This window comes from Corvus cornix, chromosome 2 (genome assembly GCF_000738735.6).
Source record: "Corvus cornix cornix isolate S_Up_H32 chromosome 2, ASM73873v5, whole genome shotgun sequence".
NCBI classification, from domain to species: Eukaryota; Metazoa; Chordata; class Aves; order Passeriformes; family Corvidae; genus Corvus; species Corvus cornix.
In genome coordinates this window covers 65,446,467-65,473,872 of record NC_046333.1, presented here as the reverse complement: position 1 = coordinate 65,473,872, position 27,406 = coordinate 65,446,467, and the positions used below count along the sequence as shown (strand labels likewise).

The 27,406-nt window shown below is 42.1% G+C and overlaps 1 long non-coding RNA gene across 2 annotated transcripts; it reads left to right on the top strand.

The window, feature by feature from the left end:
• Positions 1-666: 666 nt before the first annotated feature.
• Positions 667-14,407, top strand: LOC120409824. 2 transcript variants are annotated; one of them, XR_005601641.1, is made up of 4 exons: positions 667-8,359; positions 10,214-10,403; positions 12,367-12,434; positions 13,259-14,407. It is a non-coding gene; the product is annotated as an uncharacterized LOC120409824 (long non-coding RNA). The 2 variants fall into 2 exon arrangements; XR_005601640.1 differs by lacking the exon at positions 13,259-14,407 and having other exon boundaries at positions 12,367-12,845.
• The last annotated feature ends 12,999 nt before the right edge of the window (positions 14,408-27,406 follow it).

Below are 27,406 nucleotides of genomic sequence, written 5' to 3'. Positions count from 1 at the left end.
ATAAACCCATTTAGCTCTAAACACAAATGGCATGTTTGTAAAAGGGCACAGAATCTCAGTTGCTGGAAACGAAACAGTGATAAGTGGCAATGCTGAAGTCTGTCTTGAAGGATTCGTCTTTTTTTTAATATACTTTTGTTCCTTCACAGTCTCCTGCCTGTTCACAATGTCCTGAAAATGTCTTCTGCTGCCTTACCCTCACCAACAGCATTTTGCCACAGATGAATTGTGTATTCTTTCCTATAAGTATTTTCTTCAACTCCAGCCTGAAAATGATTGACTTGTTAAATAGCAATTCCCTGCTGCCTGAACCAGATTCTCACTCAGAGGCTGCTTTATACTGTTCCAGCAATGCCAAACTGCTGAACTGCCAGTGTGGTATAAAAGAGACCTGGAACCTTAAAAGGAACATTCTTTCATGTCTCTAGAATATTTTCTATATTCTATAGAAGCACCAAATATTTTTGTAAAATAATAATAATAATAATAATAATAATAATAATAATAATAATAATAATAATTTTAAAAGCAAATCCACCCATTTAATGTTCCTATTCCCCAAGTATACCATGTGGTATTTTAAATGTCATCTTTCAGGGCCCTTCTCTTTGAAAAACTGAGAAGTTTTATGGCATAAATATTTTCCCTGTGAGGTTTGGAAACCAATGTGTTGGACACTATATTTTTTTAACAGTTATGGTATATTAGATCATGGTCTTTTGTGGTTAGGTGTGACATCAGGCCACCACAAAGCCATACCAGGAGAATCACACGGAGGAAAACATGTCCACTTAATAGCTTTCAACCTTCAAGGGAATTCAGAAAAGCCAAACCTGTGCATGTGGAATGATCTGTTGTTATTCTGCCAAAGCTAACCTGGGGTGACTTGCAAGCATGCATACTTACAAGAAGTTCTGAGGAACAGATAAGGAGAAAATAATTGCTATGTGCATATTCCAACTTCAGAAAAACATCAGCAAGTCAGCCAGGCCAGCCACTGCCCACCCCTCCCCTTACTCTCCAGTAATGATGATTCACCTACAATCTGCAGCTCTTGGTACCAGCTTTCCTAAATGAGGAATGCATCCCAAATGACTAACAGACCCACCTTGGAATCTTGGTGTATCTGGTCTACAGCTTTCTTAATGTTCCCACTTATCCCTTCCATTTATCTGTTGTTTTTATTCCATAGTATAGCTCCTGCAATCCTTAGACCTTTCAGCCAACATCATGAGGAAACATACTTTCCTTGGAAGACAGATCTGTGAGAACAAGGGCCAAAATGCTGATGGGCAGATGGAGCACAGTGATGCCTGAGGCCAGCTGCAGGTGATTTAGGTGGGAACGGGAGACCCAAACATGTGTGGATATAATCTACCTTGTGGGGTTTCTTGTTTTGGGAATGCAGTGGTGGTGCTGCATTGTGGAGCTGCCCTGACTTTTCGTGGGTGCAGAGGGATTAGTTCCTGCCCTGTGCTGCCCCCATCCTCCTGTGGTCGTGCCATAACTGTGCTCCCACCCAGAGCAGCTGGGGAGCCTGGTTTTGCTCTACCTCTGCAGCCACAGTCAGTGATTGCCAGGGAGGAAGGGTCCCTCCAGGATATGGAACATAGCTCAGGGGGAAAGCAGGTCTCAACCCTTGTGACAGGCAAGCACCCATCTACAGGGATTTGCATTATCTGCTTAGGAGGCCATCCAGCTCAGATCCTGGGATTGGAGACGGGGTTTTTTGGTTAGAATTTTTTTCCAGAGCAAATGCCTGCAACTTTATTAGGAATTTGCTGATTCCGTTCCTGACCTGTAAAAGCACTTGGCTGCCTAGAAGGTTTTCTCCTTTTCCTAACTATCCTAATTGGGCTAATGAAAAATGTTGCTTCTACCCGTAAGATTTACCTCAGCTAGGATGTACTCCATCCCATCCCCAGCAGATAGCAAAGTCTGGTTCCCGCTGCTGGTCTTGTATTTTGAAGGACAGAGACAACATGTGAGAGATTCTCCATCCCTGATAAGCCTTGGAGAGCTGTAGCTGCAAGCAGTCTCATACTGAGGTGTGTGCATGCCTGCATACGTGAGAGGAAATACCTTAGATTGCAAAGGCAGTCCTTCTATTGCCATTTCTTAGCTTTTAAGTCCTCAGCTTTGTAAGCCAAATGATGTCCTATTAGCACAGACTTGCATTTAGGTGTGCAATAAAATGCCTTCAAATGTACAGATTTATTGACACAATGAGTGCATTTTTTTCTCCCTGGAATGGAAGGGGTTAGAGGAACTGCAGATTCAAATGTATTTCATAGACCTGTGTTATTCTGTTCTCTGTTTTATTCTTTTTCATGCTTGTAATTTTTATATAGCTGATATGACCTTCTATTTTTAATGGGGCTTTCCTTTGCAACATGCAGCTGAGATGTATAAATGTTTTTATCAGAAATGATTCCACGTGATCCGTCAGGCCATTCAGACTTAACCAGTACTTTGCCTTGTACTTTGAATAACAACTTTTCACATCAATGTCATTACAAAGGATATACAGCCTGAGGATTCCTGTTAGAAATTTTTAGGGAAATCATTCTGAATAAGGAACACACTCAGACCTACTGTTCTTTTCAGCCATTTTTTACAGACAATCTACAAATTCAGTGAGAGAATGAGTTCGTGGACTTCATTACATGAAACTGTAGCACTGTTAAGTTGAATCTAAACAAAAGAGGAGGAGGAAGTCAAAATCCAGTTTGTCATTGTCCTTGCTAAAAGATATGTACAAAAGCAGTGGTAGCAAAGGTTACCATGGTGTTTCTTATCAGCCCTTGCAGAGGGAGATGAAGAAAAGATATTTCTGATAATACTTAAAGTTACTATTTTTTAGATCCAATATGTTCATAACATAATATCCGTTCTTCCGACTGCACATGGGACAAATCCCTAAGAGCCAATCCATTTGTTTTGCTCATGGGGAGCTGCTGCTTTACACTTTGGATTTCATAGCAGCTTGACAATATCTTAGCTATTATCCTTTTAAATGAACTTTACTGTGCTCAGGGATTATTTTGTTGTTGTTGCTGTTAGCTGGGGATTTGGAGGACTTCTGTGGTCAGAAGCTGTGACATAGGTCTAAGTACCTGCATTGCTCCCCCTCCCCACAGCCTGGGGGAGAGCAGCTGAACCTGCCCTGCCCTGCTGCTCTCCTGGGTGAGTAGTCATGGAGAGCAACTGAGGCTGCAGGAGGTGTGGGGCTTGGAAAAGCAGAAGGATCCCATTTTCTTTACAGTATGACAGAGAAATGCAGCAGGCCAAGGTCCTAGGTATGTCCTGGTGTGCTGCACCAAACACTGACCTCCTGTAGCTTGGCTCTAGATTTTCAAAACAGTTTTCTGAGTGGCTCGGGGGGGTGGGGGGATTTCAGCAACACCTCAAAGCAGTGTTGCGTGTTTATCTCCTCCAAAACAGCCCTCAGCTTGTGCAGAGGAGAGGGGAGCCCTGTGAGAAACACATGTATCTTTAAACCCTCCAACAGGGGCCAGATATTCCATTTGCTTAGTGTGTCATTGGGCTGGGCATGCCTGTACTTCTAAGCCCTGGAGGACAGGAAAATGCTACTTCCCTGCCCTGGGTAGTTGCAGAACACAGTTTTTAATGGTTTTCAGATATTTATCAGAGCACTATAAGGAACTTCCTGACTTTCCAGGGAAACATTTAGTGCACCTTTTCTTAAACTGCCAGGTAATGATGATGACCACAATTTTCAAAGAAAACTCTTTGCTAGGCACTGAAGGAGGAGGTGGTTTCCAGAGGCTGGAAGCACCGCAAATCTCCCCATGAAGTTGTAGGTAACTAGTGCAGGGAGCAGCAATGCCAAGCAGCCCAGCAGGGAGGCAGCTTTGTGTTCCGTCTGCAGGTGTTGTTGAGAACCCCATTGCCCTGGGTTGGCCTAAAGAAAGAATCACAGCAGAACCTTTGGAAATTAGTGGAGTGGTAAGCTTCCTTGTCAGTCTAGCAGCAAGATCCTCTCCTTCCTGTATTCTATGACAAAGACAGAGGATCAACACTCTGGGCTGAGAATGATACAAAAGAAGCCCTTAAAAGTTCCGCAGTGCCTGGTTTCAGGCCCTTAGCAACGGCTTGCTTCAAGCTGTAAAAAAGGAGTTTAAACATTCCCTAGTTAACCTCTTTTCTTTGTCCGGAGCCTTCTCATGTCTCCAGCTGCTGTATTCATGTGCTTCCTCAGCTGGAAGGGAGCCAGGCACAGGGCAAGGGAGTTTGTAAGCTTAGAGATTCTTTTTTACAACTTTTGGAGTGCAGAGTGAAAGCATTAGAGAAAAGCAGCAGCAGCCCTTCCCTGGACTGTTTTGCCCCTGTTTTGTATGGTCTTACCCCAAAAGCTGATGATTACTATATGGATTGCCAGGCTGGTGTTTTTCCATTCCTAGTGGAGGGTTGAAGTTCTGACTGGCCTACTTTATCACAACTATCAATAAAAGCAACAGATGAATTGGAAGTCCTTGAACTCTGAATTGTCTAAGGTGTGACTCTTACATGGAGTTTTATTGGTGTGCTACGATATATGTTATATATCTCTGATCATAAACAGAGTTTAGATAAATACAGCTGAGACAACCGATAATGGCCAGGAGTATAAAAACCCACAGTTGTTCATTGTAATTTAAAGGAGGAAGTGTTGTCTTTTTTCTAATGCTGACAACTTTCCCGGGCAGAACAACCAGCCTTTCTAAGAGTATAAATGTGACTTTCACTGTATAAATCTGTGTCTCCCCTACTTTGTGTATTAAACTGTGTGTAAAAGACCACTCATTTCTATACTGCACAGATATCCCTAACCTCTTCGAAGCTGATTGAAGGAAGGATTTCACTAGTTATTTTTCAGGCAGTTTTTGGCTAGTAGGTGCACAAAACATTCAGAGTAAACAAGACCCTTCCTCCTCTCCCTTGCTTGAGAGCAAGATGGGCTTGATGTTGTAGAAAAACAGGTTTTCACCCTGTAAGCAAGCTGTGGTGCTGTTCCCATGAGCATGGTTTCAAGAAGCAATTATCTTTCTGATGGCTTTTTTTCAGAGACTCCATCCAAAAGGACTTCAATTTTTGTTTGTAAAGAAATATTCCTCTTCTTTTTTGTAACAGAAGGAATCACATAAGGTAGCTAATGCTGGACTAGATGTAGGTGATGCTGCTTCCCAGGGAGCTCAGAGTAAAGCTATTCATAAGGCTGATGGCAAGTCAGAAGCTCTCCTTAAGGCAGCAGAATGAGATTTTTCCATTGCATTATCAGTGCTTGATGGGAAATTTGTCTAATGAGGTAAGAATCTGGACATCTGGAAGAAATGGAAACAGTAAACTGAATTAGAAAACTTTGGGTATCACATGAGGTAACACCTATGGGAGCAGCAGGGAAGCTCCTGGGAAAGGTTTATTTCAAAGGAACGTGGAGAAACAGAGGCCTTGCTTGTGGATGGCAATCCCTCACCATCACCACCAATGGCTTCTGTAAAAAGGACTCCGTGAAAAAAGGCTGTCACGTTTAAACATTTTGCTGGCAGATCACACGGAGTTTTCTGTGTTCCTGCTTTCAGCAGCTGAGGAAGACAAGTACAATAGACCCATCCTTCACCTCTCAAGCATTTTACCTGATAGCATTTTTCTCTGTTTTCCTCAGTGACAGCGGTCTTGGAGGAATCTGCCCCAGAGAAGAGGTCTGGGTGGGAGAAGAGGGGTTAACTATGGGGGAGGGTATAGGATATTCTCTGAAGCCAAGGTTGTGATCCTTTGCCCTGTCACATCTCCTGCTTTCTCCCCCATAGCTCTGCTGTATGTTTTTATGCTTCCATTACCCCGTAAGCTCACAAACCAGCCTTTCACTGGGGAATGTGAACAGATGGACTCCTCCAGTGTCTCCTCTGGCTTCTGCAAAGCCCCTGTGTTCAATGCTGTAGTGTCATATGAAGTAGGATCAAATGAATTTTTTTAAGAATTCTGCAACAGGGAGGATGGGGCCATTTAAATATCACGTGTTGGCTCCCTGCATCATGGACCTAAGGACTGATTACAGTGGGACTGGTTTTGGTTTAAACATATTATCTTACAAAGTTGTTGGGTTTTTTTAGTATATATTTGATAAGGGGAAAAAATTAAACTTTGAGTAATTAGATTGAATAAATTCAAAGCATGATTAATTCAAAGCACAAATCTGAAGTTGAAACATCCCTTCCCACCCCAACAAAAGAGAATATCTGGAATTTTAGACTAGAAGGTCACTGGTGGGTGACAAAGGAGACTTTTGTTCTGCCCTTGGCCACACTTCTTGCTTGCAGGCTGCCCCTCCTCAGGCCAGCCTCTGTCACCCTGCCTAAAAAGGGAGTGTAATGATATTGACCTATTTGGCAAAGCGTTTTGGGGTCTCTCTGTGAAAGAGACGGGGGTGAGCTGCCTTTGCAAACTTTGAGTGTTTCACGTTGGTATGCTCCTTCAGCTTGGAAAACGAAACGTGCTAAACTTGGGCAGGTTTTAGTGTTTGTGATTCATTCCCAGGGAATTCCAGACTTCTTTAAGCTCTTCCCTTATTTGTAGGTATTTGCTGACTGGTTTACTAAACAGGCTGTTCTGAGGCTGTTTGCTGCACTTGACACCATTTATCCATCCGTAGGACTGAGTCACGCACCATGAAGCCTTACACAATTAAGATATGGTGAACAGCAGCAAAACTCAGCCCCGAGCACAACCCACAGTTTGGAGTGGTGGGGCGACAGCTCCACCTCCCCACGCCTGGGCTCTGTCAGGTGTGTGAGTCAGGGCTGGCTGAGCAGGCAGCAGTGGGACTTCTGGCTTGATAACAGGGCAGGACAAAGAGGAGCTGTTATCTGCTGTGCACGCACAAGTACTCTCAGTGCAGACAGGCTATCTGGCACGTAAACTCATAAGCTAAGCACTACATGCAAAAGGTAACTGTAATAAAAACATACTGAGAGCATTTTGTTTATGGTTTCTTCCTCGACAAAATAAACCGCAAACTTGCGGCAGCTCTTTTCCTTAGTAACTTTCCTTTCTCCTATAGCTCCTATTTTAAGAATATCTCTAATCCATAATCTGAAAAAAACACCGAATTTTCAGAATACGCCTCATTATTTTGAAGCCTCCTCAGGGAACAGAAATGCAGTTTCAACCTGCTCATGCTTTCTCATAAATTGATTTCAAACCTTGCACGTGAACACACTGTGATTTCAACTGGTACCCAGAGTGACATCTTCCATGAAACCCCGCAGCTGTCCCTTAATGGGAGATTAGTGCTTTAACAAGATGGTTTTTTATTACTGTTGTTGTTTGCTCACTAATGAAACAGGCTTGTGCTGTGTGCTATCAATTACATCCCAAATCATGTAATGTAATGACTCAGGACTTTTTTTTTTTAAAAGAAAATGTAGCTGCGAGTTTTATTCAGTCTGGTTATTTCATGGCTTCAGAATTTGTTGTCCATGTTCCTCATTACCGCAGCTGTAGATAAAAACTTGAAAATCTGAATCTCTTAAGGCTCAGGAATGTGACAGAAAATAGCCCCCAAAAGGTCACACGCAGTTTGGTTCTGTGGGAGAGGAGAAGGTGAGGAGGAGGAGATACAAAACTGGCACAGGATATTTGCAGCTAACACTGCTGTCTCAGTGGGGCTGCTGGCACCATGTGGCTCTTGGGGGTCTTTGGAAAGTTTTCTGCTGTTTAGCCTCAGAATCTGGATTCTTCCAGCCTTGTTTAGTCTTTCTGGGCTCTTTCAAAGGTCAGCTGAGAGAAAACATGAATTAGCTCTTCCAGAGGGAGCTGCTGCTCCTCTCTCCCTGTTTGGTAATGTAGAAGAAGTGTCTAAAGCATGGTGTTGTGAGAGAAATTAGCTGCTTCTGCTTTCTCCCCTTCCCCTGTAGTGAATTTGGTTCCCTGAATGAATGAGACAGATTTAGTACCAATTTTATTCCCAATAGGCAACCTAAAAATACCTCCAACTCCACACACATCCCTTGTAGTCCACAGCTTTTTCTGGAGCTGAGGCAAAACAGAGCTGATGTCATGGGCTATTTTTATACAGCGATGTCTAAAATATTTATTTTTGTAATGGCAAAAGAGTGCACTGTACTCTTTGGTAAATAATTTCAATGTTATTGTTTCCATTTACGTAAATTGACAAATAGCTGAAATTAGATGGAGCAAGTTTGGGGTTTTTTTGCAAATTATTTTCAAGTTCTTGAGCACCTTTTCCACTCCTGTCTTCTTTCCCTGAGTCTCTTCCAACAGCAAACATCAAAGTAACACCTGCCAGGGGTGGGTCAAGCTCTCAAGACAGTGGCCTTTGGTCTCCAAATAAGAGCAGGTGAGTAACTGCATGCTTACTGCCCCAGGCATGGGCAGGGAGTGCTGCAGCAGAGCTAGAACGTTCATTCACGGTTCCTGGAGAAAGATACTGTGGTCCTGTCAGCCTCATATCCTCATGTTGTCCTGGCAGCTGGGACAAGCCTCCAAAGCTTCACAGAGGAGTTCCCAGATGGTGGCAAAGAGCGAGAACCCAGATGCCCAGCTATGAAATACGGTGAATAGTTGTCATTAGCCACGTCAGATACAGGCTGGGTGCTTTTCCAGCTTCTGGTTTTCTTATCCTTCAATGCCACTGAAGTGCTTGGGCAGACAGTCTGCTCCCTGTCAACTCCCACTGTCACTTTTTTCCTTAAGCGTAGTATCAAAAGTGCTTGTACTTTTTTTTTTTTTTAATATCAGGAGTAGCCCAGTCTCTCCTGCTGTGTTTATGCTTCTGCCAGCAAATCACTGCTTCTGTCATGTACTTGGCATCCACTTGCTGCTCACTAGAAACCCAGGTGGGCACAGCACAGCCTTTGTCTCAGAGTCATCCATTGGAATAAAAAGCTTTTTTTGGCAATTCAAGCAATTTTTAGTCTGCAAAATTGGAAAATAGAAGTTTGCTGAATGGAGCACAGAATGCTGCTGAATGCAGAGCTGTTTCAAAAAAGAAATGAAAGCAGTGCATGTTCTCTCAATTTTTGTTTTCTAAAAGTCAAATCAAGGAAATTAACATATTTTGGGTTTTATTCAGGCCCTGCTTTAGTGGTATCTGTCTTACCTGGGTGAAACAGGTGTGACTAAGGTGGTAGGCAAAGGGCTTTTTTCCAAAAGGAGTCAGGTACCTAATGACAGTTTGAGATGCTTCTGTCTAAAAACAGGTCCCCAAAACCTCCATGTTGCCCTAGGGGACATGAAAGCCTCAATCTAGACCTCTAGCAATTGTCACAGAGGTCTGCATGAAATAGTGGTGGCAGCTCTTTAGCTGCCCATTTCTGAAAGGGGAGATTAAAACATTCGTATTTCTTTCCCGTTCAAGGACTTTTGAATCTGTGTCTTTCACTTCCCCAGAGAACATCATAAGCAGCTAACTAGAGCATGTCCTGAAGCAGTGCTCTCTTTGTTACAACTCTTCCTGGTTCAGAGTAATTACATGTGTAATTATGAGGATAGAGACACCCATGGAAGACTGACTCTGCCTGGGTGGTGGTTAAATACTCACTGCAGGCCACGGCTCTTGCTCCAAGGATCGTGAGGTATATCTAACTCTAGTAAGTCAGTTAGAAAGGAACAAAGCTTACTGAACTTTCTTAAAAGCTTTTATTAACTCACATGCAACATTTGGGTCCTTTCTGCACACAGAACACACGGACTCTAAAGGCTAAGGTCCTTGAGATTTAGCTGAGCAAAATGTTTTGAGACAGCTGTGTTCTGCTGTAAACCAGCACTGGCAATAAACACCAGCCTCATAATAGAAAGGAAATACCCTTGTTGTCTGCCCATACTCAGGTGTGGGGTCAGACTGGGATGTTTTCATCAACACAATGTCATAACTCATTACATCTGCATCATTTAAAGGAAAATAAAAGTCTGATCTTCTCGTTGCCATCTTCTCTGCTTCCTGCTTTCTGAATTACTTTCACTGATTTCAAGGCAGGAAATGCTGATCCTGTGTTGCAAGATATAGCCCAGCCTGGAATAGTGATTTAATTTTAAATACTCAAGGTAGAAAACATATTCTATTAACATCTTGTTGCTTAAAGGGTCGTGCTAATCAGCTTCCAGCAGTTTCTTCTTCAAGTCTTACTCAAGTAGTTATTAATTAAGATGTGTTTTTCCACTGTTTTTTTCTATATAATTTTTTTCTGACCAGTATTATTAAACCATCTGCCTCTGGAGTACAAATAATTTTTCCAAACCTGCACCATTCTTGCACATCTGTGGAAAAGAAGTCACTGACAACAGCTGCTGAAACCCTTGGTAGTGACCAAGAAGAGTGTGCTGTACTTGCTTCAGACATCACTGGGGAGTCTGCCTATGTTCCCCAGCTGCTGTGAGACTGGGTAAGGGAATCTGGTTTGGGAGAAGGGGAAACAACTGGAAAGGGTTTAAACACTTCTGTCCAGTGAGGCTGAAGGAAGAAAGAGACGAACCAGTGACTGGCAAAGAACAGAGCCATCTGCATCATGAGGGAACAAGAGGGCTTTGCAGACCCAAGGTTCATGTGATTTACACAATGTGTCACATGTACGTGGCAAAACACGGTTCAGAAGATCTTGAACACATCTTGGCCGCTAGAAAGGTGGCTTTAGCATTTTTAGTTTCACCTGCTAAGAAAATACAATCCCTCAGGCAGGGCACTGTAACTAACCTGCAGAACCACGGCAAGTATAGGGCAAGTTGTGCAATTTCAGCTCAGTGCAGTTTTACTATGGATTTACTAAGACAATTACTTCCCTTTTGGGAGTCTGTCCTTCTGAATGCCCAAGTGCAGCCTCAAAACATCCGTCCTTCACGGGCACCTTGCAACTGTGACCTGCCTCCTCTCTATCTGCTATTTTGATGGAAATGAGCAAAAGCTGCCCGGTGTGGCTGCCCTTATTTCTCTCTCTCTTTGAGATTTAGCAGCAGTTTTTATAAAGAACCAGTGTTTACTTTTTCCAATCCTAGCCCTTCTGCGTTGGAGAAATGCCCTCTCCTCAGAGCCATGCCACCTTCCTCAGAGTGTTTATGTCCTCTCACCAGGAAAGGATTACAAATTATGTTGGGAATGGATTTTTTAAAACACACAACCTCTTATTGCACAGTGTTTTTAAGTAAAGTAGCAGGTGAGCTTGTTAACTCCATCTGCCACTCTTGTCATGGAGGACATGTTTTTTAAACAAGCTTTAATATCCTTTACTAAATAAAAGTTGTTTTCAACAGGAATACCCTGAGCATAATCATGATATACATATGTGCTCTTTTTTTAAATAAAATAAAAAAAAAAAAGAAAGAAAAAAACCCAATAATTGCCATCTGCCACTTTCTTAGTAAACATTGTCATATGTCATGAACTCAATTACCCAGATCACTGGGGTGTGGACAACTGGGTGCTGCTTTTTAAAAACAAGTGTTGAAATAAAACTTTGCTTTAGGTGCAGCAAATCCATTACTGAATGTCCATCAGAGAGAACGGGCTCCTTTCAGGCAGCTGTGTGTGTTCCCTTACGTCAGTGGAAAACTGCCTGGGCACAACCAGCTCGTTTCTTATTGACTCGTGTAATTACAGGCAGGGCTAATAAATGGCACCAGTTACTGCAAAGGCTGCCCCAAATTCTGCATTCTGTCTTTGGTCGAGTTGAGCAATGATGGTGACTTTCACCAGATCTGCTTTTTGGCCAAGTGTCCTCTGTGACAGGGGAAGCCACATTCCCTGCTGAGGAGATGCCTTGGGCTCGGTTTTAGAAATAGGTTCACTCATTTAGAAGAAGTCCAGGCTGAAGACCTGGGGCACTGCTAGTGCAGGAGAGAAAGAGGAGGCAAAAGAGAATAGGAGGACAAAATTCTGTGATCCCCTTGAAATCTGAATTTGGAAGCTGCTGGGAAAGACCAGAATTGGTGGAAAGGTGTTTAAATTAAGTGGGCAAAGGCACGGGACAGAGGTACAGCACATGAAAAAAAAAAGGCAGAAAAATGGTAAAAATACTCAACAATCATTTAATAAATGGGGTGGTAGGGGTCCGTTGCCCCTTTTCCTCAGCTCCTAAGAAATCACAGTTAATTTATTAAAGAAACAGTGGAAGCTTGAAAGCTAAGATCTCCAAGACTAACATTTGCTTGTTTTAATTTGAGTGTTTTTAGATATAAACAGTTAGAAATAATTCTTAATTGCACACTAGATGTGACCATGCAGTGACCAACATCTGCTAATCGAACAAGGAGACCATCTTTTAGGAAGGGAAACAAGTTACAAGTCCAGAGGCAATCTATATTGCAAATCTAAGAGGTCAGTCATGGTTATGATTCCTAATTTATTGTTCACAGGGCATTGAATCATCTTCTCTGGAAAACCTACAGAAATCTGCCATCTTATACTGGATTCTGAAAAAAATGTATCCTTTTTCAAACTACTACTGGCATCAGTTTCAGCTGGCACTTCAGGTGTCTTTAAATACCTATGTAATTGGCTTATTTTGTGTTCATAGAACTTATGGGTCAGACTCCTGTCATCCTGCTTCAGTATTCATTGTAAATTGGTATTAGCTTGGTGAAATGACTTCTAGGAATGTTTAACATTTTCTTTCTCTCTCTCTTTTCATTTTGGCATGTCTTCTTTCCCCTTCTGATGCAAACCAACCTGCTCTCTCTTAGTGATATTTTGATCAACTGATGTGGGGGAAAGGAAGCCGATCTGTGAGAGCTTTGATACACACAACAAAACTACTGACTTTGTTGGAAGAAGGAGGATCAGTCCAGAATCTGTCTCTTCTTTTTTTGTCGTTTTGGGGGGATTTTTTGGTGTTTTTGGTTGGTTGGTTGGTTGGTTTTTGTTGGGTTTTTTTGTGTGTGTGTGTGTTTTGGATTTGTTTTGTATTGACTTTTAGGGTTTTTTTATTTCGTTTTGTATTTCTTTTTGGCCAAAATGCACCAACATGTTTTGAATAGGTGTCTCTGGCATTCAGTAAGGCACAAAAAGAGTGATTTATAAGGTTCCCATGCCCTGTTGATTATTCAGGAGCTGTCTGTGTTTGATGTGGTGGGCACACTGTGCCCAGTTTGTTACACCTGTTTGGTTCTCAGCTGAAACCCGCTGGTGCAAAGCTGCAGCCCATTGTGCTCAGCAGACTGGCCTCTTGTGAGTAAATGATATGTATTCCTCTGGCTGAGTAAGACCTTGATGAACTTGTATCAAAGGTTTTTCTGAACTCATTTTTAGGAGCATGATGTGAATTTTATGGAGCAGGTGTGGGTGCCAGGGAAAGGTGGAGGCTGGTGTCACACTTCACAGCATAAAGCCACCCACCATCAAGGCTGCTTTTCATGTGCTCAGCCAATGTGAACCCTACTGGAAACAGAAGGCCCTCTGAGGCTACGTGTAAGCCTGAAGGAACAGAGCAGGCTTTTGAGGCAGGAAATCAAAGACATTGGAAAAATTCCTGCTTCAAATCACGGTAATTTTTAATGACTTGTAAATCATGACTGAAGAAAGAAAATCATAATCATTTAAAAAAATCCTCTCCCTTGCCTTCAAAGTAAGTAGAACACTTTCCAGATCAAATTGCTCTCCTCAGTCACCTCAGCAGAACAGAAGATGGCTCTGCAAAGGGAGCTGGTTACAATTCCTGCACTGGGGTGCTGCCTTTTGTGAGGACAGAGTGTGTGTTTTCCTGTCAGATTGTGCCATGTTACAGGCAGGGGGAGACCGTCCTTGAGGGTGGCAAACAATCACCTCGACTGGGAAACAGGAGCATGCTCTGTGCTTTTCACCCAAAGGGAACAGCAGTGCTAGGATTTGACCCTTTTTGTGCTGTTGGTGTTGGGTTAGAGCTACTCAACCCCTGGAGTCTTCCCTCTTGGAGGTATAGTGTCTGATGATGCCCTAAGGCTACCATGCCTTAGGTAAAGTGCCTTAAAAGAGAAAGCCCCTGGCTTTACTTCCAACAAAATTCATGAGCTACTACAATTGACGAAGTTTTTAAATATGGGGGGAAAGTGTGTAAGGGTTGATGAAACTTTCTTTTAGCAAAGCAATTTTGGATAGCTCCCAGTGATTTGAGAATGCTTATATTGTACACAGTCAGTAATGTAAGCTGGGAGGTCATTCTTGTCCCTGTGTTTCCCAAGACACTGATTTCTTGATTGTTGTTCTTCTGATAATGCTCCTGTGTATTCAGCGTTTGATGCTGCAGAAGACACCTCAGCTTACAGGAGAAATTCCTGTGCATTTGAAGGAGACTTCATCTTTGGTCCAGTGGGGGATAAACCTGAATCATGAGGTAACAGAGCTCAGGGTATCCATGCTCTATGAGCTGCTTTGGGAAAGTATTTGGATTTTGTATCTTTTTTTTTTTTTTTTTTAATTGAATGGGCTCTTTCCTGCCCTGAGGAAAGGAAGCCCCAGGAAAATCCTGCCATAAAAGATTTCTTTGCAGCAGTCCCACTAGGTTAAAATGGAGACTCTTCACCATGAAAATGTTCCTCTGGGAGAAGTTTCACCTGTTAAATCTGAGTGTTTCAGCATGTTTTGGGGTGCAAGGTCTTTACGTTCTGCCTTGAAGGGAGTTAGGAAAAGGGAATGCCTGCATTGTTTATGGCATAACTTTTTGATTTCAGCAACTGGAATTGGGGGTAGAGGAAAGAAAGAAAAAAGTAGCAGTGTTAGGAATAGAGTAAGTCACTAAGAGTGGCAAAAGGAGTCTGAAAGACTGCCATAAAAAGCAGACTTCCCAGAAAGCTAGATCATTTCCTCGCTATGTTGGCATATATCTGAAAAGTTTCATAAGATTACCTATATATTTCTGATTACTTAAAAAATTTGGGCATGCCGGATTACAGTGTTACCCAATATCAGCATGTATTATGTAATTCTAAGGCAGTAGAGTTACAAAATTCAAAGACAGTCTAGTCGAGTCTTTTTTAGAAGATGTTAAGTGGTACAATGTGTAAAAACAGTTGCTGCCTATAAAGGGGGAAGAACATTTTCTGCCAGTTCTGAAATTGAGGGTTACAGAATTTGCAGAAGTGGCCTTGGCTGAGGCTTTGCATTTCAGAGCTGTGATCTTCTGAAGTGGCTCCTTGTGGACCTGGGTTCTGTTGGTGCAAACTGTCACGCCTACATGCACAGCCTCACACGCAACAGGTAATGCTTGAACAAAGCCTTCTGGCTGGATTGAAACTTCTCATGATTAGCAGGTAATTAAAAAAAAGAATAAATCCAGTTTCTCAAAGCCAGCATAAACCCCCACCATCCTTATTGCTTAAATAATGCAGGAGAAGATCTCGGGTAATGCACTGACATCTGCAAATCAGAGTTAATTAATCTTTGCGATACACTTTTCAGAAATAATCTCCTTTGTCACTTGGTGGTGAGAGGCATCAGCTGCCAGTAGAAAGAGCAGGCATAGACCACAATCAAGAATGACACACACTGCAGCAGAATGGGGCAAGAGTAGAGTTGGGTTAGCCAAAACTAGTCTTCCACTTCTCTGTAGCCTTCATTTGGCAGCTTGCTTTAAGCTTCGACAAGAGTCAGTTGTGCTGTGCATCAACCTCTTACTTACTCTTTGCAGTCTGGAAATATAATGAAGAATATGCTTACTTCTCTGATCAAAATCTCCTAGCAGGGCTCATTTGAACGAACACAATGTCACAATGGAGTCCGGACAACAAACTAGCAAAAAAAAAGGTAATAGAGTAGTGAATTTATAACCACGAAGTAGGGGGCACTTGACATCAGTATCAGGATGTTAAGATGTCTTAGCATCTCAGGATGCTAAGAATGATGACTCTAATTCTCCTGTGTTTTATTAAGCATAGGGCAGCAGAAAGGACTTTAGGCTGCTATAAGAAAGGTGAGAGCTAATTCTTTTCCAGGCTAGCATTTGCCAGCCAAACAATATGCACAGGATTTTTATGAACATAGGTGAGTGCAAAGGACACTGAAAATAAGTGCTTGAGGGAGGGTTAGGCTTGTCATTTTCCCCTCTCCTGAGAAGAATACGTGTGAAGTGCTACCTCCACCATCAAGTGTGCTTTGTATTTATTTGCATTGTTTCCTATTAGCCCCACCTCTTTCACCAGTCTCTTCTATGTGGATGCTTTTGGGTGCAGATTTGTACTTTGATGGCGAGAGTAAGAACAGGGTGTAAGGACAGAGAAGACTTTTCTTGGCCAGCCTTCTGCATTCTGGAGTTCTTCAAACTTCATGGTGGCCTGGTTACATCTCTGGTTTCTTTTCCCTGTAAGTGTTGAGTGACACTGTCCATGATGGAAATCACAGATGTAGGCCAGTTTAACACCCCCTCCCTCTCAGCTCCGTTTAATAGTCCCTCCCTCTCACCCCCACCAATGGTTTATGGTCAGCTTAGTTAGGTTCTTTTGCCTCTTTTAATAGAAAAAGTGGCAGGTGTTGGTGGCCTAGACTAAAAATGTGTGATGCAGTTTTAAATATGATTTATGTCTTCTAGCTATTCCTTAGGATAGCAAAGGGTATTCCTTTTTGCATCAACCTAAGATGTAGTTGAAAACTGCAGCTGTAAATACCTATCAATCAGAAGCAATGACTAGGAAAACTAAACACAGTCATTTGATGTTCTTTTGCTTTATCCTCCATAAAGCTTAATTTTTGAGTGGATATTTTAGAGGTACTTCCTTAGATTCCTCCTCTGGACCAGACACCATGAGTTGCACTAAGGTTAAATCCTGTTTCCAAAGCAGATCCAGTTCAGTTAAGGCACTGACAAGAGGCACACAGCATGGCAGTGCTTGGAACAAACATATATATGACAGAAGCAAGGCCTTCTCTATCTGGTGTAAATGTGTCAATATGCACTTTGTTCGTGTTTTAACAGTGACTTAGTCACAAGCAGGGAGTGGTGGTGAACGCAAACCAGGAAACTTAAGAGCCTTCTTCTCATGAACGTGTAATGAAGTCCTCTTCAGCCTTTCAGCCTCCTTTGAATTCAGCTGGATTAAAGCAGTGAACAAACAATCCATAATTGTTTGCCAGGAGTACGATGATCCACAACAATGATTGTGTAAAAGGAACAAGCTGAAATGCCCAATAGCCTCCTCAACACCCAGGAATTATGCTGGTACAGCACAGAGCATAACTGAAGTACTGGTTAATAAAACAGTTAATGAAGTAATTGTAAAACATTTTTTCTACTTTTCTGCTGAGCAGCACATGAGAGGTTCTTAACAGTCAGTGGCATGGAGGGGGTTTTACAGGAACAGGGATGAAGGAAGGGGAAATCTAGAGGAAAGAGTCTAGATATCTGAGCATAGAGCTTCCCCTTAAATGTAAAAGAGATTTTTTTTTCATTTTCTTTCCTACAAATGTGAAAGTTTTAGGATGCAGTTACCTGAAGCATTTTCTGTATTAGCATGCCTCATATAAGGAGTCCTGATCTCTTGGTCCTCTGTCTGTGCTGCCACGTGCCAGCCTCTCGCTCCATCAATGAAACCATCTATGGTGATGCATGCTGGATAGTTTCCCCTGCCAGGGCACATGGAAGGCCACTGACCACCCTCGGGTGCAGCAGCAGATGCTGTATTGAAGAACCTGAGTGTTTTTTCTGGATACAGACACAAAAACCCAGTAGCTGATAGTGCAGTACTAGGCCATTCAAAGAAACAGAAAGTAGCTCTAGGAACTTGGAGTAGAAGCCCTTAGGAGAGCATGGACCTTTGATTTCTGCTTACAGATAGGTTATTAATTTTTGAAAGATCGCTTTACTTTCCAGAACACTATTCTGATCCTTCTTGCCACATTTTCAGAAGTGAAAAAAAGCACATTGGGATATCTAAAACCTCTGCTTCCTGCCTTCCTGATAAGATCCCTGTGAACCGTGTTTGTCCCTTCTCTTTTACTTTTTTCAGGAGGCAGAAGCTGCAGATGTGAATGAAAGCTTAGACATGTAAATATTCAGCAAAATTTCATTGCCCTGCAGGAAGAAAACCTGCCTACCTGTCCTCAGTTCCTAGCTTCTGTGCACAGACTAGCCTTTTACAACTTCAATGAATGCCTTGTCACAGATACTGCGTTGATTCACCAACACCTGTTTGCTAATAAATATTCTAATTGTTCTGAGGTATAAATTGGGAGTGTGGGAGGATTGCAGATCATATCTTATATAACTGCCAAAGGATATGCAAAGCCTTTCATGGCCTCCTGAATAATGTAAGGTATACTTGCATTTTCATTAGAGTAACCTCCTCCTCCTGAGTGAGGCAGAAAGCGATTTGTGCCCCGAGGAAAGCTACGTGACAGAGGTCTGTGTTCTTAGAAGGCAGCAGCAAGCAGTGCCAGCAATATCCGGTAGATCAAATGTTTCTAGGCTCTCGTGTTTCTTGTCTGTGAAATCAGATTCAACTGCTGGCTCCCATGGAACTTGCAACGTAGCATTCCCAGCTAAAATACTGCTTTGAAAACAAAACATCTCCTTCATCACTACTGCTGGGCATCACAGCAGGCAGTTGTTAATTCCAGCTGCATTTATAAGTGGGCTCTTGGGCAATGAAACATTAATTCTCCGATGTCATTTGCTATGCTGGCCGCAAAGTCAGTGCCGAATTACTCACGTCCATCAGTGTTTGGTTGCTCTACCAGAAGAGATTCTCATGAGCTCGATTCCCTTGCTGTCTTCACTAACTAAATCAAAAAGTAAAATAAAATTATCTTTCAGCCAAAGCCTACAGTGGCATATGGAGGATCTCTCCCTTACAACTAGTAATAAAGGATCCACAGAGACAAGTATGTGTGTTTCCAGACTTGCTATACACCTCCAGCTCAAAATAATAGTATATCTATATATATATGGTATGTGATATATATATATATATCATGCCTTGAAATTTGAGCTTTGCTTCCAGTTCAGCCTATGGCTGAGTCAGCAGAGGAGTCAAAATGAGTTGCAGCTGAATGTTATGGAGGTTAGAAGTAAAGGGAGCAAACGGCTGTGCCCAGGGATACAGTATAAGAACCAGAAAGGAAATAGGAGTAAATTCAGGGGATTGGCATCAAAACACTGAAAGCAGCATGTTATAGTCACTAACAGGCTTTTGCTAAGCTTCTGGTATTATTATGTGAGTAACATAAAGACACGTTTTAGACCATGGTCAATGTATTGGTGATAATAATTGTGATGGTAATTATGCAAAGAGATTACTCACACTTGGTGCACATCTGGTGTTATGTCAAAGGCAACTTTTAAACTCGCCACTGAGCCCTCCATGATCCTGAGCATATTGAAAAAAGCTTGATTGATTGTAAAACCCAGTAGGCGCAGCAACAGAAAGCAGTGTGATAAATTGAGTGATCAGAGAAATATGCTTTTTTGGTTGTTGTTTCTGTTTTTATCAAGGGTGGCATTTCAGCCTTATGTTGATAGCCTGCCTAAAGCCTAGGCAATAGTTATGGACCATCTAAGTTTTGACTTACTTGGAACACTATAAGAGCAGTGTGTTTTTGGACTACTCACTCTGGTGTGGAATTTTACTCTTTAGTATTATATTATCATGCCTCATTGCAAAAGCCTGGTAAAAACTGAGTGTGAATATGACTACACTCTCCAAATATGCCTCCCTGAAGCTGACCTCTTTGCATTCCTTACCTGGCTTCATTTAAAGCTGCTGACACTTTTATGTAAAATTTAGTATCATCTACCTGAAATAGAAGACCAAATCCAGCCGTGTTCTGCAGTAAATAAGAACAGCTACTGTAACTTACTTGCCCAGGTGGTTGTACAACACCCCCTGATGCTACGTTAGGTTTTCTTGTTGTTGGGCTTTTCCAATTAGCATCCTAGAATGGAAAATTTGTATTGAAACAAATGTTTAAGTACTGAGGATGAGCATCTTCTATTTAATGCCTTGGAAGGGGAAGCTCTGTTGGACAATTTTGTTTTTCACAAATGGCATCACTATCAATTCTGAAGCCTGTAACAGAGTAAAGTAACTGGGGTGTCAGAACCTGGCCTTCCACCACACGTTCTTTTGGAATCTTTTGGATTCTCATTGTATTTATGGTTCACCCCATGAAGATCAGAGTGAGCAGAGGTAATGCTGACATTGCAAACCACTGGATCCAACATCAGTATAACTTCCTGCTTAGCAAAAATACTTCCATGGAGGGTAGAACCAAAAGGATTATCTGCTCTGCTAAATCCTATCCCTGCAACTACCTGACCAAACCAAGTTCATCTCATGCACCAGAGGCTACAATCCTTCTCCCAGCATCTTGTAGCAGCCATAAGGTCTGTGGTGAATGATAAAACATAACATACACCAGCCTGCTTTCCTTTGCCTGCCTCTCTTTTCTGGGTCTTTTAAGATCTATCTAACATTTTGTTCTTACAAACTGAGTCTGAATGTGATTAGCTTTTGTCACATTGTGGCACATTACAAAAGGACATTAGGTGCAATTCACCACCGTGAGGCATCTGGTCTTGCCTGTTTACCATTAACTAATGAGATCTCAGTCTGGACATGTGAATGATGTTCTAATTTTGCAGTGATGCCTTCATTTAGCAGAGATTTTTTCTTAGAAATCCTTCCAAAACTGCACAATCAAAATTTAATACAACCAGCAAACCTCTGGCATAAAAACCAGATTGTACTTGCGTTGGTCAAAGTAAGAGTAATGCAGCTGGAAAGAGTCAATGATCAAAGCACCTTCCACTATAAAGCTCTAGGAATAGCCTAGGAATTTTTCAACTACAAGATGCTTTAACTTCACTTTAAAGCAAGAACAGTTACTCTAGGCTCTAAGATCCTCTGCATGCTTATAGATGCTGCTGGACAGAGTAGGTTGCCTCTGAACATGCAGAAACAGAAGAGCTGAAGCTGAGAGAGGAGTTGCAGGGAGGATTCCTTCCAAAAGGAAGACAAGCAGCAACCTTAAGGTACACCTTCATGTGCACCTTTCCCTGAGCAAGCCTTGCAGTTATCAGGTTTCCAGTACAGTGCCCTAGAGATTGGAAAGGAAGGTGGGTGAAGGGAGGGCAGCTGCGAGTCTTGGGCAGCTCTCCAGGGGAGCTCTGGCAGAAGCAGCTGCCGGTGGACGGTGTTGAATCACTGCAACCCGGCGGCACAGCTCTGCTCAGCCAGCACCATCCGGATCCTGAGCAGCTCTGGTGTCCTCTGGTAGCTCTGGCTGCAAGAAGGCTGCAGCCACTCTCTCCAACTTCCTCCCCAGACAGACCGTCTGTCTGGGAGGCTACGTGCCAGGGTTCATGCTGTCCCAGGGGTTCAGCCCCTAGTTATGAGGATTTAGTTACTAACACATTTGTAATACTGATGCTGTTAGTACTTAAAGTGCTGTCATGGGTTTTCCAGAAGCTGTATTTGTTTGCTGCTACATGAACAAGCAGAAACAGAAAGGCTAATTTTCTTTTGTAGTGAGAAGTGGAAACCCATGCTTAAAACCTTTACCCTGATGTCCTCACCCACTGTACCACTTCACCATAGAGGCTGACAGAAACAGAGAACTTGGGCCAACATGCATTTCTCCTCGTTTTGCAAACTGACCAAGTTCCTCTTTCAGACGTGAGGTAGTACGTGTGTGTACACACTGTGAGACCAAACTGTTAGCTAATCCTCTGCTCTGGAATCCATCTAACAAAGGGGTAGAGCACTGGGAAATATTTCTTTTCTAAGTTGTTTAAGTAAACAAAATTAAATCTCTTCTTGGCCAGTTTTAAAGATCAAGTAATAAAAGCCTGGAATAGTTCTGTTGTATACATTTCCCTTGGAAAGTATCTGCTTCAGTTTTTCTCTTTGTTAATCAGGTCTGAGATGTCCATTAGAGAATAGTTTATTCCCAGCTTTAGTTAATATTTTTCAAGTGTGCTGTATTTGTACACATTAATTCCTGCCCTCTCAGCTCTCAAAGATTATCTAAGGACAGGACAGCTAATGGCTCTCTGAAGCCAGTCAACCTTTTTTCCTGATGTCAGAGTAAGGACAGCTAAAATAGCAGTAGAAAATACCTTCTTAAATTAGCTGTGGCCCTCTTCCCTTTTGTAAGACTTTCTGATTTTTGTGTTGCTTTCCTTAAGTTGTAGATTGTTTAAAAGTGGGTTCATTATTCAGTGCATATGACAAGAAAACGTATTTAAATTCTGATGTCTTTGGGAAGTTTGTTCACATTATGCGTTCATCTCATGTTTACTCTTTTCTGTGGTAACTGCTACCTAATGCACTAATTCTGCTGTACTGATTCTGGTACTTACCAAGCAAGCATAAGGTGACAAAAATGTTTGTGAGGTGATCTTTATCATCTTACCAGGACTTGAATTCTTTTTAGAGAAGGGTCAGTCAAAAGCTAACACTGTGTAAGCTGGGAGTATTACCATTGCGTTCATTGCCACTGCAGGTCAGATCCCCCCTTTCCTAGCAGTAGGAAGTTTGTTTTACTTCTTTCTCTTCCACTACTGCCACACGAAGCAAGGAATTAGGACATACTCGTGTACAGTTCCATCTACAAACGTTTCAAGAATGCTGCCACTTTAACTACTCATTTGTTTCCTTTCCTACAGGTGTATTTGTTTTCAGACAGCTCCGTTTATTATTCTAGTCTAGAATAATCTCTGCACGGCTTTGTCAGTGCTGTTTTGGGGGAGGACCTGAGGGAAGAGTGGGAGGATGGTCATTTTCAGGGTCAGTGCAGCCTTGGGCATCCTTACACCGATTGTGATCTACACCTCTAATTAGGGCTTTGGACAGGGAGCCTGACCTGCATTGAGCACATCTGTTTGCAAAACCCCTGACCTAAGGCACTTCCACGCAGGCAGGTGCACATTACTTTCATGTAGTTCAGCCTGAATTAATCCTTGAACTGTGAGTGCAGGAGAACGAAATGCAGAAGGCAGAGCTCCTCCTGTTGGGCACAGCCCCGTGCAAATGTGGCCAGTCTGCTTCCAGCCCCAGGGTGGCAAGAGGATGTTGCACTGTGTGGCCCTCTCAGCTCAAGTCTCTATCAGCTGTGTGTGCTCTGCACAACTAAAATGGCAAATTTTTCCACCCCTGGAAGAAGGAGATTTCTTAGAATAGATCAAAGAGGTCATTGTAGCCCAGACATAGTGACTAAGCTCATCCTTTGAGTGAGAGAGCACACTTCCTGTCCTCACCTGACTCTTTTACCCTGTTCTTAAGACTACTGAGTATCATGACAGCCCATTTTAGAGGGGACTGAAAGAGTGCATCTGGACAGGGTGTTAAGTACTGGCTCAATGAAGCACTTCATCTTTCTTTTTGGTCCCCACTTAAGTTTTTTAATCAGCTGGAGCCTACAAATCTATAAAATCAAATATTTCTCCTCCTGGTGGTATTAAATTGCATGCAGAGCTCTGTGGGCAGGTAGCCAGAACAATAACAAAGCCACCTTGCAAGTATTTATCTCTGGCAATACCTTATACTTCTGATTTCTGTCTGTCTGAATATTTCAGTGCCTTTTAAACTGTCCATTAATTAAACCCCACAAGTAAGGTTATCTAATTTTTCCAACTGCAGAAACCAAAAACCGAAGGGGTTACAAATAGAATTGGGAGACTTCTTTGTGTTTGGAGTGCTACCCAAGGCCACCGGTGACAAGAGAGCTGTTCACAGAGCATGATACTGCCTGATGTGAATCTGGCCATGTGACTCACCTGACAGCATGAGGTTGGTCTAGAAAGATGCTGTGTCTCCTGATTTTTGGTTGTCCATCTCGGTGGTGCTGCTGACTCTTTCCTTTCTTTAGAATTAGTGTTACTGAAGAGTCAGGCAGTATTGAAGGCAGTACAAACAAGACGAAAAACTTTGGTGCCATGTTGGATCATGCATGCAGAATTTTATGACGTATCAAGGCCTGATCCAAAACTGTTACAATTACTCATAGTTCCATATGATTTTGGTTTTCTTTTCCAACAGTGGGATTCCCTTGCTGTAGGAATGAGCTGATTTTGTTTTTCTCTTTATGTCTACTTTCAGTTTTGCACAGCTCTGCACAGGGAGGTACCTTTGGAAAGCATAGTTCTGTGACATATTTATATGATCAGATTGAACTATGAACCAGGAGAGGGAAATCTAAAGGCAGTGACAGGAATTCAAAGACTTGTTAAAATAGTTTGAAAATTTCAGGAATTCAAATGGTAATCTCACAATGGTGTGAATTCATGTATGCTTGTGCTGGTGCCAAAAAAATCCAAATTAACCTGTAAATTGAAACAAAGAATCTGATTTTGCATTTCATGGGATTGTGGTAGGGCTGAAGGAATCAACAGACATAAAAATATGTTGACAACACAGGTGTAATTTTTTAAAAACGGAGAAGGAGATGCCCTCAAATATATTATCTGAAGTAGACTGTATTGATAAACTGGGTAATTAGGTTACATAAATCAGTGCTGTAAACATACTGGGATAATCAAATAAGTGGGTAAGACTAGTTAGAACTGGCCTATACTACAGATGAACAAAAATACGTAGCCCTTACTGGCAGAACAGAATTGTTTCTGCCCTAAGGCAGCTGAATCTCTAGAAACACCTGTAACAGTTCTGCTAAACGTAATTACAGTTGTCAGATGAAAAGAAGACACGATAAGATCAGATAATTCTACCACTCTGGAGTCCACTGAAATCAATTAGGTATTTCCAGGTTACTTTAAAGGATGCTGGGTCAGCGGGAGAAGGACCTGCTTAGAAACTGAGATATTTGTGATTTTGCAGCTTTGTGGTATTGAAAAGCACTGCTACAGAGGGGGAAAACCAGAAGTTTTGAGGAAATGTCCCGCTTTGTATTGCTGATGTGTCACCTCCTGTCTGCTCAAGAATGCATCGACTGAGAGGCAAACAAGGGGAGAGGGAGAGCTCAGTGTGAGGGTGCAACAGATCATAGATAAACACGAGCAGATATGGCTTTAATGTGAAGCTTGAAGTTACAGATATTTCAACAAAACTCAGATATTTTGAAGCTGAGTTTTCTTGAATTCTGAGTCAGAGAAAAAACGCAAATGTATTGCAAATCAGATAAGCCAGCACTTAGGGTTGTATGTAGAAGCTAAACTTAAATGCCTATAAACTATCTGGACTGTGGCATGCATATGTGAGGGTTTAACAAAAATTAGTTTAATGAAGGAACAGATTTCCTATCAAACTTCCAGTAACTCCAAAACAATCTAAAAATACGATATTTCAAAACTAATAGCTTGACAATGTTCTTGCTAGCTAATGACCTAAGCACATGAGAAATCTGATGTGGCTATCATGCATCAAGTTGTTGACATGGGCTGTGAGAGTCTGGTATGCTATTTAAAAAATAATTGGAGGAGGGAGGGTTATTCTGAAAGAAATAAGTCTTTCTGGGAGCAAGTTTTTTGCATTTTAGCCTAACAACCTTTTTGAACATGATACTGAAGAGAACAAGGAGCAAAGATGGTTCCCTGCTTTTACTTTATAGTTTGACTTCTGAGGGAACAGTGAAACTAGTTTCATCCATGTCTTGAAAGATGGTTGTCCCTGCTAGACTGTTCCAAAAGTCTCCTAAATGACCATTTCAACAGAAAATTGTCTGCTGTGAGTCAACTTATAAAGGGAAACACAGATGATAATTTAGATTTCACAAGAACCCTGATAACATTCTTAGTCATGAGAAAGGATTCCTGTAAAGGAGTTCACAAAGAGTAATAAAATTCTTTTGTAAGTAAGAGCCTAGTTGATATTAACAGTAGTCCTTACTTAAAACTGCTGCGTATGCGCGAATGCACACGTGTGTGTGTGTGTGTGCATGTGTCTGTGAGTGTGTGCAGAGAGAGTAGGAGAAAACTTTATTTTTCTGAATGATGGTGTTGTTTAAAACAAATATATGAGTTGGTCTTTTAAGCAGAGCAGATTTAAAGGCTAAAAAATAATTAGATCCAAGGTTGGGTAACAATTTATTTACAACAGTACTTGACAAGTCTTTTTAGAGTAGTCAGTGGGACTTTTCTATTTCATGGTGGGTCCAATCCTTCAGGCATTTTAATACATGCAAACTACTGGCTGAAAACCAATGTCTTTTACAGAGGGATATTCTCTAAACAGACTAAGCAGACTCTTTTCTTTTTCCCCAAAGCTTTAATTTAAAAAAATTAAAAACTCTAACTGCAGTTTCTAAGTATCCACAGGTATTTTCTTGCAACAGCATTGCCAATAAAGCCCTGGAGCATTCCGGAGGCAGTGCCCGTTGTGGCAGGGTGCAGCCGGCTGTGCGGAGCAGTCTTGGTACCGCAGCGCTCCATCTACCGCTGCGTGGGGAAAGTCTTCCGTGCACCTCTGCCTCCCTCTGCCGCCCTGGAAGTCGGCTCCGAATGATTTTTGACGGCTTAGATCAACCTGTGAGGCTGCTTTTATGCTGGGGAGGGCTGGGATATTTAGCCCGTGGTATCACCTTACTTCCTTCCTCTCCTACATCGCTGCCCAGGCATCTTCATCCGTCATGGAGGTTAAGGGCTGAGATCGTGTTTCAGCCTTTTAAGAGCTGAGATTGTGAGGCCAAGGGTCTCTGAAAGATTCACTTCTCAAACCACAACTAGCTGTGACTGCCAATTCCTCTGATTGAGTAGTAACTGCTGTGCACAAATTGGTGGTCTAGAAAAGGGGCAAGCATGAAGAAATCTATTGCTAACATCAGAGGTATTAATTTGCTATCTGCATTCGTAATGTCCCGTCAGTGACTCTGGTCAAAGGCCAAAAAAAGGCCTTTGAAACAGGGGAAACATGTCTGCATATATGAGCAGTGCAGGGGTTATCCATTCAGTTAAAACAGATCTTTAACTGCAGCACTGGTCAACCTCTGTGGCCAGTGCCGGTTAGAAAATCTTGAGTGGGAATTGTGTTCTTCCAGGGACCAAATGGTGTTGCTATTTGGATTTTGAGCTTTTTCTATGACAGAAAGCTGGATTCCTTATGCAAAAATTTAATATTTGTTTCAGAACATGGCAATAGAACAAATTCAGCCTTGTCTGTTTCTCTAAAAAGATGTGATTTAAGAAATCAGTTCATTTTGAACAGCATTACTTTTCCAAGTGGAAAATTATTCAGCCGAGGGCTCTCCAATGAAATTTATCATTATTTTTTCAGCTTCTGAAAAAAATACCAGAAGTTAATAGCAGCTTATGTAGACGTATTCTGATCTTTTGCAGGGTAGAGAAACTAAGCTGACCCTACTTTTCCACCTGCAGAACTAATTTCCTTTGGCTCAAGTCAGGGTTTATGGCTGGCTCCTCGCAGCGCTTTGCACACCCACGGCGCCGGGAAGCTCCCAAACCTCCCAGCTGCTGTGAGGGAACAGAAGAACGGGGGTGATGCTGGAAGGAAAATGAGCTCTTCTGGGATGAAGATCAGT